Below are 16,470 nucleotides of genomic sequence, written 5' to 3'. Positions count from 1 at the left end.
CATTGCAGTGTTAATGTAAGCCGACTTGTGACACTAATAAAAGATTATTATAATTTGCAGTGAGATAAGAGAGTGATTCTTCACCAGTAAACTGATTACGATCGAGGAGAGGCTGTGGTCTTGGAGTTTGGGAACACAATGGCTATATTGGGAGGGAACAGGGAAATTGAAAGGGAAAGAATTGATGCTGTCTGTCTCCTTCACTGTCAGGATCAAACAGAGGAAAGAATGGATCCCTGTTGATCCCACATTTCCAGACTACAGATTGTACCCACGGGCTCGGAGCGCTCGTTTGCTACAGAAGGAAACATTGCTTTCACAGTAGGGGGTTAAATTCAGAGAATCAAAAGAAACACCTGCTGCAGAGCTGAAAAGAATGGAACTGAAAGAGAAAAAAGACAGGTTAATGGTTTGGGGCGGGTCAGGACGCCCTCATGTATTTCAGTTGATTCAAGGTGTTCAAACTGTGCTTTTCCCTGACTTTTAGCACCCAGCACGTAATTTCCACTTTGGTTCGAGGCAAATAGGAGAGATGTAATTTCAAGGAAGCTATATAAATATACAAGGCAGAAGGGATTAAAAAGGTTCTGCAGATAGATTGGGAAGGACTAGAGGAGGAGATTTGACGGAGTGGTTGGGATGGGTGGTCTGTGCTGTAGATTCTGTGTAACCCTTCGCCTTCCAGGGAAACGACAAATCCCTAATCCTGTTTTTTTTAAAAGAGATTACCTGACATTAAAAAATAAAACATCAATATTACAATAATAAGCTGCGCAATAGTTTCCTGAATAAACACCAATATTACAGTCAAAAACTGCACGGTGAGGAATAGTTTCCTGATTAAAATCACAATCTGAAACTTCTTTAAAAAATTTGCCTGTGCCATCCTCATTTTCCCCAATCCGTGTCCTCTTTGCAATATTTAATGCCATATTCCTCCCGTCGCAAATCTCCTTCATTGTTCGATATTAACCCTTTCGCTGTGTGAGTAACTTGGACACATACCCCTCACCGGTAGAGACGAGAGAGAAAAAGCCTAGAAGAATTGGTCTTTGATTGACTTACAATTGTCTCCCAAAGGGTTGGACTTTAAACCTATCAGATGCCAAGAGTGCCAGGCCAAAGCAGCAGATGTGCCAACCCACGCCATGCCCCAATGCGATCATTCATTTGCAGCTTTGCGACATTTAAGATTGTGTCGTCTCATTCAAAAGACAATTCTTTGAAGTTTGTGTTGACTTTGTCTCATTGTTTTCCTTTCACATTTCCCCCCTCCCCCAGTCATGCACTTGCATTTAAATAGCGCCTTACACATTCGCAGGTCCCTCAAAGTGCACACAGTGGTAGACTGTCTGAAGTGCAGTTGCAAGTAAATACAGCCGCCAATTTGCACACAGCAAGGTCCACGCGCAACAAAACGGACGAACGACCAGTCAATCTGCTTTTTTTGTAAACGTGTCGTTTCAGGGAGGAATGTTGGCATTTAAAAAAATGTATTCCCCTTTCCAAAATTATCTAACAATTGTGAGTAATAGCTATACTTCTGACCAGATGTAACAATCAATATTACAGCAGATAGCACTTAATAGACCCTTGTTCGTACAATAACACGGTTTTATTTTAAAAGGACCTTTCTTCAGACAGCAAGACAGCCCTCATACATCCCACATGGTGTCATTAGCAGGGAGAAACTAGACAAAGAGGATACATCACTCACTTCTTGGGGAGTGTGGGTTAACTGAACCCAATCAAAAAATAAGGGGGAGGATTCTCTGAGACTCGGTGAGACTATTTATCATTTAAAACGTCTTTTGAGAGTAGAGCGAGCCTTGAAAATCTGAAATGAAAAGCAGAAAGTGCTTCAATCCTTCCCCCCCCCCCCCCCCCACACAACCCCCTTCCAAAACCTGCACTTCAGCCGAGATGCTGCATGAGAACTTGGGAGTTGGTGGAATATTGTTAAGTTTTCTGGCTGCGTTTCACAGTCCTGATACCATAATTCTTTCACAGATCCAGCCTGCTGAACTGCACAGCGACTCTCAGAGCTGAGGTCTCGCTACTTTTACAAAAATAGCTCTTAACAGAATCCACTTTTCTGTGTTAAGACGGCATTAACGGAGTGAATCACTGCCTTGTCGCTGACAGCCTCACTCCCCAGGGGACGGCGGAGAGAGGAAACACATTACGGCTGCATAGACGAGTGTAGTTCATCGGCTAAGAGGGTCTCCACCTGAATGGTTCACCCTGCTTTGCCTCCGCTGACTGTTCTCCAGCCCCTTTCCAGCATTCTCTTTGAGCTGTCCGTTACAAATTAAAATTTACATCAGCTACAACAATCAAGATTTTCTGTTTTTTAACGAAAAACATGAAATCCAAAATCACAGCAAACCTGTCATCACACACACACACATATGTAAACAACTTTATTCTGTAACATCAAATGTCTTCAAAAATCAAAAAGTAAATCACTAATAATTTAACATCGCATGGCAATTTTAAATAGAAATTTGCACAACACAGCAGGGGGAGCACAATTTTCTTAACGCTTTTCCTGATTTTGTATTTTATTAAAATATATATTTGAAGAATGCACATCACTTTATATCAAATAACTGTTGCAATTATTATTCAGCAAACCTCACAGATGGCACAATGCAAACTTTCTTCTGGTAGATTCACTGCTTCTAAGCTGGTCTCTCTCTCGCTCCAGTTGGGTTAGATGTGGGACACTAATCCTTCCTGCCCCTGCTTTATATCACTCTAGCTTCACAGCTAGGCGTTGCTGGGTTCCTGTCTGTCTTCTGCTTCTGCTTGAAGATTTAGGGACCAGCCAATCGCAGCCTGCTGTGGGGAAGTGAAAGAGCCACTCAGAGACTGGAGGAGAAGTTCAAGTGTGACCTCTCGTTCTGATTCAGTACCAGTCTGTTAGTGCTTCCCAACCTGTCCTATGTCACGGCATACCTCTATACTAGTAAAACAAATGTTGAGGTCCACCTCCGATTTTCTCTGCCATCTTCCCTCACTGAGTACTTTGTTTTAAGCTTTGCTCCTGTTTCCCCCCTCCTCCTCCCTCTCTCTCCCACTCTCTCCCACTTCTTCCACCCTTTTCACAGTTTTTGCTTTTTGTGCAGGCTCCAAGTCCCATTGGACATGGGCCTGGCCAAAAAAATAAATCTAGACTGCACATGTGCAGCTTGTTACCAGTCAGCGCAGGCTCAAGATTCATCAGCTCTTGGAGAAGTCAACTGCAGAGTAGCTTGAGGCTAATTATGTGAATTTTGAATCTTTTTTCTACATTACAAACACACTTTCCTCAGGTCCTGAGGTGGGACTTGAACCCAGACCCTCCTGATTCTGAGCTAGGGACATTACCCACCATGCCACAAGACCTCCCGAGTAGCAGGTGTACAGCAAAGAGTTTTAAGAGACCTCAGATTGCGGTTTATTTAATGGAGGGGCCCAAATGAACAAGGCGTTCGTCTTCTTGATCTGTGGAATGGAATTAAACATCCCAAGGTTGGCGACTTGGCAACAGACTGGTTAGCACTGCTGCCTCACATCGCCAGGGACCTGGTATCAATTCTGGCCTTGGGGGCTGTCTGTGCAGAGTGTTCTCCCCGTGTCTGCTTGGGTTTGCTCCGGTTTCCTCCCACAGCCCATAGATGTGCAGGTTAGGTGGATTGGCCATGTTAAATTGTCCCTTAGTGTCCAAAGATGTACAGGTTAGGTGGATTGGCCATGTTAAATTGTCCCCTAGTGTCCAAAGATGTGCAGGTTAGGTGGATTGGCAATGTTAAATTGTCCCTTAGTGTCCAAAGATGTGCAGGTTAGGTGGATTGGCCATGATAAATTGTCCCTTAGTGCCCAAAGATGTGCAGGTTAGGTGGATTGGCCATGTTAAATTGTACCTTAGTGTCCAAAGATGTGCAGGTTAGGTGGATTGGCCATGTTAAATTGTTCCTTAGTGTCCAAAGATGTGCAGGTAAGGTGGATTGGCCATGTTAAATTGTCCCTTAGTGTCCAAAGATGTGCAGGTAAGGTGGATTGGCCATGTTAAATTGTCCCTTAGTGTCCAAAGATGTGCAGGTTAGGTGGATTGGCCATGTTAAATTGTCCCTTAGTGTCCAAAGATGTGCAGGTTAGGTGGATTGGCAGTGTTAAATTGTCCCTTAGTGTCCAAAGATGTGCAGATTTTGTGGATTGGCCGTGATAAATTGTCCCTTAGTGTCCAAAGATGTACAGGTTGGGTGGATTGGCCATGATAAATTGTCCCTTAGTGTCCAAAGATGTGCAGGTTAGGTGGATTGGCAGTGTTAAATTGTCCCTTAGTGTCCAAAGATGTGCAGATTTTGTGGATTGGCCGTGATAAATTGTCCCTTAGTGTCCAAAGATGTACAGGTTGGGTGGATTGGCCATGATAAATTGTCCCTTAGTGTCCAAAGATGTGCAGGTTAGGTGGATTGGCCATGATAAATTGTCCCTTAGTGTCCAAAGATGTGCAGATTGCGTGGATTGGCCGTGTTAAATTGTCCCTTAGTGTCCAAAGATGTACAGGTTGGGTGGATTGGCCATGTTAAATTGTCCCCTAGTGTCCAAAGATGTGCAGGTTAGGTGGATTGGCCATGTTAAATTGTCCCTTAGTGTCCAAAGATGTGCAGGTTAGGTGGATTGGCCATGATAAATTGTCCCTTAGTGCCCAAAGATGTGCAGGTTAGGTGGATTGGCCATGTTAAATTGTACCTTAGTGTCCAAAGATGTGCAGGTTAGGTGGATTGGCCATGTTAAATTGTCCCTTAGTGTCCAAAGATGTGCAGGTTAGGTGGATTGGCCGTGTTAAATTGTTCCTTAGTGTCCAAAGATGTGCAGGTAAGGTGGATTGGCCATGTTAAATTGTCCCTTCGTGTCCAAAGATGTGCAGGTTAGGTGGATTGGCCATGTTAAATTGTTCCTTAGTGTCCAAAGATGTGCAGGTAAGGTGGATTGGCCATGTTAAATTGTCCCTTAGTGTCCAAAGATGTGCAGGTTAGGTGGATTGGCCATGTTAAATTGTCCCTTAGTGTCCAAAGATGTGCAGGTTAGGTGGATTGGCAGTGTTAAATTGTCCCTTAGTGTCCAAAGATGTGCAGATTTTGTGGATTGGCCGTGATAAATTGTCCCTTAGTGTCCAAAGATGTGCAGGTTAGGTGGATTGGCCACGTTAAATTGTCCCTTAGTGTCCAAAGATGTGCAGGTAAGGTGGATTGGCCATGATAAATTGTGCCTTAGTGTCCAAAAGGTTAGGCGGGTTTACGGTGATAGGGTGGGGGAGTGGGCTGAGGTAGTGTGCTCTTTCAGAGGGTCGGTGCAGACTCATTGGGCTGAATGGCCTCCTTCTGCACTGTCGGGGTTCTATGGTTCAATGATTTGATGAGGATTCTCCACAGGAGCATTATAAAACAAGATATGACACTGAGCCACACAAGGAGATATAGGCTGGGATTCTCTGTTGCGACTCTGCCCGCTACTAGTGAGGAGAAATTATTTGGTGCTCAGCAAAATCTCCCTTTCCCTGCAGCGGGAATGGAGAATCCCGCTACCGTGAACGGACCGAGAATCCCGCCCATTAGTTCTGAACATACGAATTAGGAGCAGAAATAGACCATTCGACCCCTCGTGTCTGTCCAATTTCTGGCACAAGGTGGTTGCTCTTGCCAGCCGCTTAAAATGGCCACCCGCACTGAGACCATTTTTCTTATTGAACTGCGTCATAGTGCTGATGGTGCTGCCATCCTCTTCCATGTTGGCGCCAAAATGCTTCTGAGTGGGCGTCCTGATTTGCTGTGCAGCCAATTCACTCACATGACAAATCTTTATCGCGTTTTCCAATTTCAGGTCTTCCTCTCGCATGAGCCTTTCACGGAGCTTATCGTTTGATATGCCAAATACTACTTGGTCACATATCATCGATGATTTAAGATCGCTGAAATTGCAAGACTGGGCCTTCGCCTGGGTACGCATACGCAAAACGTAGCTTTCAAGTGTTTCATTTTTCTTCGAAGAGCAATGTTGATCGAAGTACTTGATCACTTCATCGTATCTCTTACTCTCCTCACTATGAAAGCAAAAATATAATATATTTCAATTACTTGTGGAGTCGCCACCGTGAGCAGCAACGCAATTCGCCTATCATCAGGCTGTGCCTGCAGGCCTAGGGCTGACACATAGAGGTTAAACTGCTGTTTGAAAACGTGCCAGTTTTCATCTACGTTACCCGAGACTTGAAGCTGGTGGGGAGCCGTTAAACCCCAACTTCATTCTCATTTACTGCATTGAGTCGCTAATGGTCATAGTTCACCAGGTCAGTTCTTCAGCCGATTTAACTTTGCCTGTTCTGCTGTCACCCTCAAATCCTCAACATCCCTGGTACCATGTTGTGTTCTGTGATCTTATCTGTGCAATGATTCTACAGAACTGCTAATGACTAAACTAGAATGATGATTTATTGATGTACATGTGATAAGGTAACACTCAGAATGCTATACAGACCAAGTTATCAGAGTTACATTAGACTCTCCTGGAACTGCTCTTATGTGCGACTGTCCTCATGTACGCCTTACAACCTTTGCTGGTAGCTGGATGTCACATGACTGATGTCTAACGCCACCTGCTGTTGGAAGGTCGCACTGCTGAGTACATGTAATATTATCTATAGGCACATCACCACACAAAGGATGTGAAGGCTTTGGAGAGAGTGCTGAAAAGATTCACAAGAATGGTTCCAGGAATGAGGAACTTCAGTTCCCGAAATAGATTGGAGAAGTTGGGACTGTTTTCCTTGGAGAAGAGAAGGTTAAGAGGAGTCTTGATCGAGGTGTTATATAGAAACATAGAAGATAGGAGCAGGAGGAGGCCTTTTGGCCCTTCGAGCCTGCTCCGCCATTCATCACCATCATGGCTGATCATCCAACTCAATAGCCTAATCCTGCTTTCTCCCCATAGCCTTTGATCCCATTCTCCCCAAGTGCTATATCTAACTGCTTCTTGAAAACACAATGTTTTGGACTCAACTACTTCCTGTGGTAATGAATTCCACAGGCCGACCACTCTCTGGGTGAAGAAATGTCCCCTCATCTCTGTCCTAAATGGTCTACCTCGTATCCTCAGACTGTGCCCCCTGGTTCTGGGCACCTCCACCATCAGGGATATCCAAACTCACGAGCCAAGAGGGAGAAACTGTTCCCATTGGTGGAAGGATCAAGAGCCATAGGGCCCAGAGTTAAGGTGATTGGTCGTAGAACCAGAGGTGACGGAAGGAGAAACCTTTTCACACAGCGAGAGGTTAGGACCTGGGCTGCGCTGCCTGAGAATGCAGTGGAGCAGGCTTTCCAAAGAGAATTGGACGTTACCTGAAGAGAAAAAAAATTGTCAGGCTATGGGGAAAAGGCGGGAGAGTGGGACTGGGTGAGTAGCTCTGACAGACACGATGGGCTGAATGGCCCATGTTATGATTCAGTAATAATGGTTTAATATTCATGTCCAATACATTCATATTTACTTGAGTGCTGATTTCCGAATGAATTATAATGAGTAGATCCATACATTTAATAATATTTGCATAGTTTAACCGCAGTAGCAATAGGGGGGGGTCTTGATCGCAATGATCTCACTGATAATTAATTCTTATTATTTTTCTCTTCAAAGGGCTCACTTCAGGCCTGTGGCATTGAAGTCTATTCACAAAGATCAAGTCCTGCCCTTTTAAAATGGGCAACCCCCCCCCCCCCTCACTACGTCCCGTCCCCCCCCCGCCTTCCTCAGCAGCTGCTTCCGACTGAACTGGATGACTGCGGGTTTGCAGAAATAAAACTCTGCAAACGTTCAGCCGAGTTTCTCGGAAGAGGAGAGAGTGGAGAGAGCAAGTGGTGGTGGGGGGGTTTCTCCCTCTGCCGCATGTTTAACAGATTGATGCTGCAAGTTTGAATGTGGTTTATGGGTGGGATTAGGGCAAAGTGTGATAATGAACCGACACCCAATGCTGGTAAATTTGGAGCGGCGAGCGTTCATCCCAGAAGGGGGGAGAAGCAAATGTACAATTTTGCATTTAAGCCCATTTTGTACTAGGGTGAAGGGGTGGACTGAACAGTGCCCCTGCCACTGGGCACAAACACTGGGTTCAAGCTCCTCTCCAAGACCGGATGGACTAGGAAGAGGTGCTCATGGTGTGGCCAAAAAGGTTGACGACCCCCCCCCCCCCCCCCATGGCCAATCCACCTAACCTGCACATCTTTGGACACTAAGGGACAATTTATCGTGGCCAATCCACCTAACCTGCACATCTTTGGACACTAAGGGACAATTTAACATGGCCAATCCACCTAACCTGCACATCTTTGGACACTAAGGGACAATTTAACATGGTCAACCCACCTAACCTGCACATCTTTTGGTTGTGGGGGTGAAACCCACGCAAACACGGGGAGAATGTGCAAACTCCACACGGTCAATGACCCAGAGCCGGGATCGAACCCGGGTCCTCGGCGCCGTCACTGCGGCCACCGTGCCTCCCATGGTGTTGGCCTGTTCTAATGCAACATTTGTCACTTGCCTAATCTAGGTCTACACTGCAGAAGGTCCAACCCTGCTACATCTCAGAGGGTGACTGGAAGGAGCCAGTGGCAGGAACACCCCATGATGTGTTATAGCATGGGGTGGCACAGTGTTAGTACTGCTACCTCATAGCACCAGGGAACCAGGTTTGATTCTTGGGTAATTGTCTGTGTAGAGTTTGCATATTCTCCCCGTGTCTGCGTGGATTTCCTCCGGGTGCTCCGGTTTCCTCCCACAGTCCAAAGATGTGCAGGTTAGGTGGATTGGCCGTGATAAATTGTCCCTTAGTGTCCAAAGATGTACAGGTTAGGTGGATTGGTCATGTTAAATTGTCCCTTAGTGTCCAATGATGTACAGGTTAGGTGAATTGACCATGATAAATTGTCCCTTAATGTCCAAAGATGTGCAGGTTAGGTGGATTGACCATGATAAATTGTCCCTTAATGTCCAAAGATGTGCAGGTTAGGTGGATTGGCCATGTTAAATTGTCCCTTAGTGTCCAATGATGTACAGGTTAGGTGAATTGACCATGATAAATTGTCCCTTAATGTCCAAAGATGTGCAGGTTAGGTGGATTGGCCATGATAAATTGTCCCTTAGTGTCCAAAGGTGTACAGGTTAGGTGGATTGGCCATGATAAATTGTCCCTTAGTGTCCAAAGGTGTACAGGTTAGGTGGATTGGCCATGATAAATTGCCCCTTAGTGTCCAAAGGTATACAGGTTAGGTGGATTGGCCATGATAAATTGCCCCTTAGTGTCCAAAGGTGTACAGGTTAGGTGGATTGGCCATGATAAATTGTCCCTTAGTGTCCAAAGGTGTACAGGTTAGGTGGATTGGCCATGATAAATTGCCCCTTAGTGTCCAAAGATGTACAGGTTAGGTGGATTGGCCATGATAAATTGCCCCTTAGTGTCCAAAGATGTACAGGTTAGGTGGATTGGCCATGATATATTGCCCCTGAGTGTCCAAAGATGTACAGGTTAGGTGGATTGGCCATGATAAATTGCCCCTTAGTGTCCAAAGATGTACAGGTTAGGTGGATTGGCCATGATAAATTGCCCCTTAGTGTCCAAAGATGGAGTACTTGGAAGTGCATGATAAAATAGGACTGAGTCAGCACGGCTTCGTGAAGGGGAGGTCGTGTCTGACAAATCTGTTGGAGTTCTTTGAGGAGGTAACAAGGAAGTTAGACAAAGGAGAACCAGTGGACGTGATTTATTTAGATTTCCAGAAGGCCTTTGACAAGGTGCCGCATAGGAGACTGTTAAATAAGTTAAGAGCCCCCGGTGTTCAGGGTAAGATCCTGGCATGGATAGAGGATTGGCTGACTGGCAGAGAGTGGGGATAAAGGGGTCTTTTTCAGGATGGCAGCCGGTGACTAGTGGTGTGCCTCAGGGGTCTGTGCTGGGACCACAACTTTTCACAATATACATTAATGATCTGGAAGAAGGTACTGAAGGCACTGTTGCTAAGTTTGCAGATGATACAAAGATCTGTAGAGGGACAGGTAGTATTGAGGAAGCAAGGGGGCTGCAGAAGGACTTGGACAGGTTAGGAGAGTGGGCAAAGAAGTGGCATATGGAATACTATGTGGAAAAGTGTGAGGTTATGCACTTTGGAAGGAGAAATGGAGGCAGAGACTATTTTCTAAATGGGGAAATGCTTCAGAAAGCAGAAGCACAAAGGGACTTGGGAGTCCTTGTTCACGATTCTCTTAAGGTTAATGTGAAGGTTCAGTCGGCAGTTAAGGCGGCGAATGCAATGTTAGCATTCATGTCGAGAGGGCTAGAATACAAGACCAGGGATGTACTTCTGAGGCTGTATAAGGCTCTGGTCAGACCCCATTTGGAGTATTGTGAGCAGTTTTGGGCCCCGTATCCAAGGAAGGATGTGCTGGCCTTGGAAAGGGTCCAGAGAAGGTTCACAAGAATGATTCCTGGAATGAAGAGCTTGTCGTATGAGGAACGGTTGAGGACTCTGGGTCTGTACTCGTTGGAGTTTAGAAGGATGAGGGGGGATCTTATTGAAACTTACAGGATACGCGAGGCCTGGATAGATGGACGTGGAGAGGATGTTTCCACTTGTAGGAAAAACTAGAACCAGAGGAGAACCATCTCAGACTAAAGGGCCGATCCTTTAAAACAGAGATGAGGAGGAATTTCTTCAGCCAGAGGGTGGTGAATCTGTGGAACTCTTTGCCGCAGAAGGCTGTGGAGGCCAAATCACTGAGTGTCTTTAAGACAGAGATAGATAGGTTCCTGATTAATAAGGGGATCAGGGGTTAAGGGGAGAAGGCAGGAGAATGGGGATGAGAAAATATCAGCCATGATTGAATGGCGGAGCAGACTCGATGGGCCGAGTGGCCTAATTCTGCTCCTATGTCTTATGGTCTTATGGACACCAAACTGACATTTCGCTTTATTCAGGTTCAATCCGTACTTTTTGATGCTTCTGAGCACTTTGATAAGCCTTTTGTCGTGCTCTTGTCTTATTGAGCCCCACACAATAATGTCGTCAGCATACACTCTGGTGCCTGGAATTCCTTCTACGACGCATTCCATTGCCTGATGGAAAATTTCAGAGGCTGCAATAATACCAATTGGCTTTCTGAGAAAACAGTATTGCCCAAATGGAGTATTGAAGGTGCACAACTTTGTGCTCTCCTCACCTAACCGTAATCGGGCGGGGCGCCGGTTCACCGATTCTCCGCGCACCGAAAATCAGTGTCACCAGTGAGTACACCGCGCCTTCGGGCAGTCATCGCCAGAGGCCCGCTCAGCGATCCTCCGCTCCCGACTAGCTGAATTCCCGACGACGTGGAACTAACCTGCTATTGCCTGAGAGGCGGCTGGGGCATTAATGTGCGGGGCTTCAGGGTCAGGCACGCGGCTGATCGCGGGGTCTCTTTCTAGGGTCAGAGTCCACCATGGAGCACGGCGGGGCCGCTGGAGGTCGCGCCGTGCACATGCGCGGCCTCTGACCCGGAAGTGGGCCCGTTTCTACAGCGATAGCTGCGGGATTTACTCCGGGTCTGTGCCAGCCCCCTGCAGGGCTGGGAATCCGTCTAACTTTATTCGAGGAATTTCAGGAGTAAAACTCCACCGTAGAATCCAGTCGCGCCCTCTCACGCGCGCCCCCACACGCGCGCACCCTCTCTCGCACACACACACACGTGTGTGTGTGTGTGTGTGTGTGTGTGTGTGTCCCTGGGAATTACAGGCCAGTCAGGGATCAGTTCTGGGTCCTCTGCTGTTTGTGATTGTCATTAATGACTTGGATGAGGGAGTTGAAGGGTGGGTCAGTAAAATAAGAGCCGTGAGGTGATGATGCAGCTGTACAAAACTTTGGTAAGGCCACATTTGGAGTACTGTGTGCAGTTCTGGTCGCCTCATTTTAGGAAGGATGTGGAAGCTTTGGAAAAGGTGCAAAGAAGATTTACCAGGATGTTGCCTGGAATGGAGAGTAGGTCTTACGAGGAAAGGTTGAGGGTGCTAGGCCTTTCCTCATTAGAACGGAGAAGGATGAGGGGCGACTTGATAGAGGTTTATAAGATGATCAGGGGAATAGATAGAGTAGACAATCAGAGACTTTTTCCCCGGGTGGAACAAACCATTACAAGGGGACATAAATTTAAGGTGAAAGGTGGAAGATATAGGAGGGATATCAGAGGTAGGTTCTTTACCCAGAGAGTAGTGGGGGCATGGAATGCACTGCCTGTGGAAGTAGTTGAGTCAGAAACATTAGGGACCTTCAAGCAGCTATTGGATAGGTACATGGATTACGGTAAAATGATATAGTGTAGATTTATTTGTTCTTAAGGGCAGCACGGTAGCATTGTGGATAGCACAATTGCTTCACAGCTCCAGGGTCCCAGGTTCGATTCCGGCTTGGGTCACTGTCTGTGCGGAGTCTGCACGTCCTCCCCGTGTCTGCGTGGGTTTCCTCCGGGTGCTCCGGTTTCCTCCCACAGTCCAAAGATGTGCGGGTTCGGTGAATTGGCCAATGATAAATTGCCCTTAATGTCCAAATTGCCCTTGGTGTTGGGTGGAGGTGTTCAGTTTGGGTAGGGTGCTCTTTCCAAGAGCCGGTGCAGACTCAAAGGGCCGAATGGCCTCCTTCTGCACTGTAAATTCAATGATAATCTATGATTAATCTAGGACAAAGGTTCGGCACAACATCGTGGGCCGAAGGGCCTGTTCTGTGCTGTATTTTCTAAGTTCTAAGTTCTAAGTGCGCTCTCTCCCCCACACGCGCTCTCTCCCCCACACGCGCTCTCTCCCCCACACGCGCTCTCTCCCCCACACGCGCTCTCTCCCCCACACGCGCTCTCTCCCCCACACGCGCTCTCTCCCCCACACGCGCTCTCTCCCCCACACGCGCTCTCTCCCCCACACGCGCTCTCTCCCCCACACGCGCTCTCTCCCCCACACGCGCTCTCTCCCCCACACGCGCTCTCTCCCCCACACGCGCTCTCTCCCCCACACGCGCTCTCTCCCCCACACGCGCTCTCTCCCCCACACGCGCTCTCTCTCCCACACGCGCTCTCTCCCCCACACGCGCTCTCTCCCCCACACGCGCTCTCTCCCCCACACGCGCTCTCTCCCCCACACTCTCAACTCTGACAACTCATGAGTTAATCAGATAATAAGCACCTGTGAGCTAAAATTGTTCTGATTGAAAACTCTAGCATTATCCCGGCAGGCTGTATAAAATGTGAAATACTACCTTTATTGTTCAAGCTTTCTTCCAGCCACATCTAATAATTGCAGAGTGCAGATTGGAGCAAGTCCCGTTCTCTGCATTGATTGTGAGACACAGTGAGAGAAACCCAAGATTGACATGAGTTAATTTGCTGTGTCAGTACAGTCTTTTTGTGTGGGTTCACCAATCATTTTTTAATTTCACAGCTATATAATTTTGTTATTGCAAAAGGAAGTGGATTTCAGATGTCAATGCGATGTACATTTTCCTGTCACCGCCTGGTCATTGCATCGCTCATGGTGTTGTTCAGTTGCCGAACATTCGGTTGGTTTACCCTCTGACCCCATGCCGCGAGTGGACATTTGCACACCCAGGCTTTCTGAGGCAAAATCCTGTCACTGATTTCGTCATTGCCTCCTGCGCATGCGGTAGTCACCACTGTTGTATATATTAGGAGATGTGTGGTAAGGCCCTGTACTACAGGTACGGGGGTAGATCCCTGCCTGCTGGCTCCGCCCAGTAGACGGAGTATAAATATGTGTGCTCCCCATACAGCAGCCATTTCGCCAGCTGCTGTGGGAGGCCACACATCTTAGTGTAATAAAGCTGCTGCTGCTGGGTGAGTATTGAAGTTTAAAATAACTTACCTGACAGGAGCATCTCTTGGAGTTTCAGCGGGAGCGGAGTGCGGGGGCTGCTGCTGGGTGAATATTGAAGTTTAAAGTAACTTACCTTACAGGAGCATCTCTTGGAGTTTCAGCGGGAGCGGAGTGCGGGGGCTGCTGCTGGGTGAATATTGAAGTTTAAAGTAACTTACCTGACAGGAGCATCTCTTGAAGTTTCAGCGGGAGCGGAGTGCGGGGGCTGCTGCTGGGTGAGTATTTAAGTAAACACTTACCTGGTCCCGTTTCTGTTCCTCTTTGCCGCTTGTAGCGCACAATGACTTACGAGAGAGACGAGTAGAGATGAAGTCGATGAGGCTTTATTGAGCGAGACTTGTCCCCAGCAGTTCAGCAACAGAATGGAGAGGCGGGGAGAAGCCCGGGTTCTTATACTCCGGAGTCAACAGCCAACCAGGACCCGGGATCAGTCAGCCAATAGCATCACGGCTTCACAGTCCCACATGACCCCTAATACATACTATCACACCGCTGTTGTATTTTTTTTTTAAAATTCTTTTGTTAAGGCGGGAACAGGAAGTTCGACCCGCGGACTTCTGGGAAGTCCCTCACCAATAAATTCTGGTGGAGAGGAAACCCGAGTCACTACACGTGTAGTGTCTCCCACCCGCCCTCCGCCTCTAACCTAATAATAAAACCTATTGGTCTGAGGTAAGTACCATATTTTATTATTATTATTTTTTAAAAATTTAATTTAGTTGTTAGCCAGATCTTGGTAGAAAGTTAGAGGAATGGCAGGGAAGGGAGTGCAATGTTCCTCCTGCAGGATGTTTGAGGTGAGGGATGCAGTTAGTGTCCCTGCTGATTTTACCTGCAGGAAGTGCTGCCATCTCCAGCTCCTCCAAGACCGAGTTAGGGAACTGGAGCTGGAGTTGGAAGAACTTCGGATCATTCGGGAGGCAGAGGGGGTCATAGATAGCAGCTTCAGGGAATTAGTTACACCAAAGATTGGAGATAGATGGGTAACTGTAAGAGGGACTGGGAAGAAGCAGTCAGTGCAGGGATCCCCTGCGGTCGTTCCCCTGAGAAACAAGTATACCGCTTTGGATACTTGTGGGGGGGACGACTTACCAGGGGTAAGCCATGGGGTACGGGCCTCTGGCACGGAGTCTGTCCCTGTTGCTCAGAAGGAAAGGGGGAGAGGAGCAGAGCATTAGTAATTGGGGACTCGATTGGGGCACAGATAGGAGACTCACGTTTGGTATGTTGCCTCCCAGGTGCAAGGGTACGTGATGTCTCGGATCGTGTTTTCCGGGTCCTTAAGGGGGGGGGGGAGCAGCCCCAAGCCACATTGGCACTAACGACATAGGTAGGAAAGGGGACAAGGATGTCAGGCAGGCTTTCAGGGAGCTAGGATGGAAGCTCAAAACGAGAACAAACAGAGTTGTTATCTCTGGGTTGTTGCCCGTGCCACGTGATAGTGAGATGAGGAATAGGGAGAGAGAGCAATTAAACACGTGGCTACAGGGATGGTGCAGGCGGGAGGGATTCAGATTTCTGGATAACTGGGGCTCTTTCTGGGGAAGGTGGGACCTCTACAGACAGGATGGTCTACATCTGAACCTGAGGGGCACAAATATCCTGGGGGGGAGATTTGTTAGTGCTCTTTGGGGGGGTTTAAACTAATGCAGCAGGGGCATGGGAACCTGGATTGTAGTTTTAGGGTAAGGGAGAATGAGAGTATAGAGGTCAGGAGCTCAGATTTGACGTTGCAGGAGGGGGCCAGTGTTCAGGTAGGTGGTTTGAAGAGTGTCTACTTCAATGCCAGGAGTATACGAAATAAGGTAGGGGAACTGGCAGCGTGGGTTGGTACCTGGGACTTCGATGTTGTGGCCATTTCGGAGACATGGATAGAGCAGGGACAGGAATGGATGTTGCAGGTTCCGGGGTTTAGGTGTTTTAGTAAGCTCCGAGAAGGAGGCAAAAGAGGGGGAGTGTGGCGCTGCTAGTCAAGAGCAGTATTACGGTGGCGGAGAGGATGCTAGATGGGGACTCTTCTTCCGAGGTAGTATGGGCTGAGGTTAGAAACAGGAAAGGAGAGGTCACCCTGTTGGGAGTTTTCTATAGGCCTCCAAATAGTTCTAGGGATGTAGAGGAAAGGATGGCGAGGATGATCCTGGATAAGAGCGAAAGTAACAGGGTAGTTATTATGGGAGACTTTAACTTTCCAAATATTGACTGGAAAAGATATAGTTCGAGTACATTAGATGGGTCGTTTTTTGTACAGTGTGTGCAGGAGGGTTTCCTGACACAATATGTTGACAGGCCAACAAGAGGCGAGGCCACGTTGGATTTGGTTTTGGGTAATGAACCAGGCCAGGTGTTGGATTTGGAGGTAGGAGAGCACTTTGGGGACAGTGACCACAATTCGGTGACGTTTACGTTAATGATGGAAAGGGATAAGTATACACCGCAGGGCAAGAGTTATAGCTGGGGGAAGGGCAATTATGATGCCATTAGACGTGACTTGGGGGGGATAAGGTGGAGAAGTAGGCTGCAAG

The 16,470-nt window shown here is 47.4% G+C and overlaps 1 protein-coding gene across 2 annotated transcripts in view; it reads right to left on the bottom strand.

The window, feature by feature from the left end:
- The window catches only part of LOC140405350 (tachykinin-3-like), a 56,496-nt gene extending 53,749 nt beyond the window's left edge, over positions 1–2,747 (bottom strand). Inside the window, exon 1 of one of the 2 annotated variants that reach the window (XM_072493648.1) lies at positions 2,638–2,747. The gene's annotated coding sequence lies outside the window, so the exon portion shown is untranslated. The remainder of the gene's footprint in view (positions 1–2,637) is intronic. The other variant, XM_072493649.1, reaches the window with a different exon arrangement.
- Positions 2,748–16,470: the final 13,723 nt, after the last annotated feature.

Source organism: Scyliorhinus torazame, chromosome X, assembly GCF_047496885.1.
Source record: "Scyliorhinus torazame isolate Kashiwa2021f chromosome X, sScyTor2.1, whole genome shotgun sequence".
NCBI classification, from domain to species: domain Eukaryota; kingdom Metazoa; phylum Chordata; class Chondrichthyes; order Carcharhiniformes; family Scyliorhinidae; genus Scyliorhinus; species Scyliorhinus torazame.
Note: the sequence above shows the minus strand (reverse complement) of the source record. Positions and strands in the feature narration are given on the sequence as shown.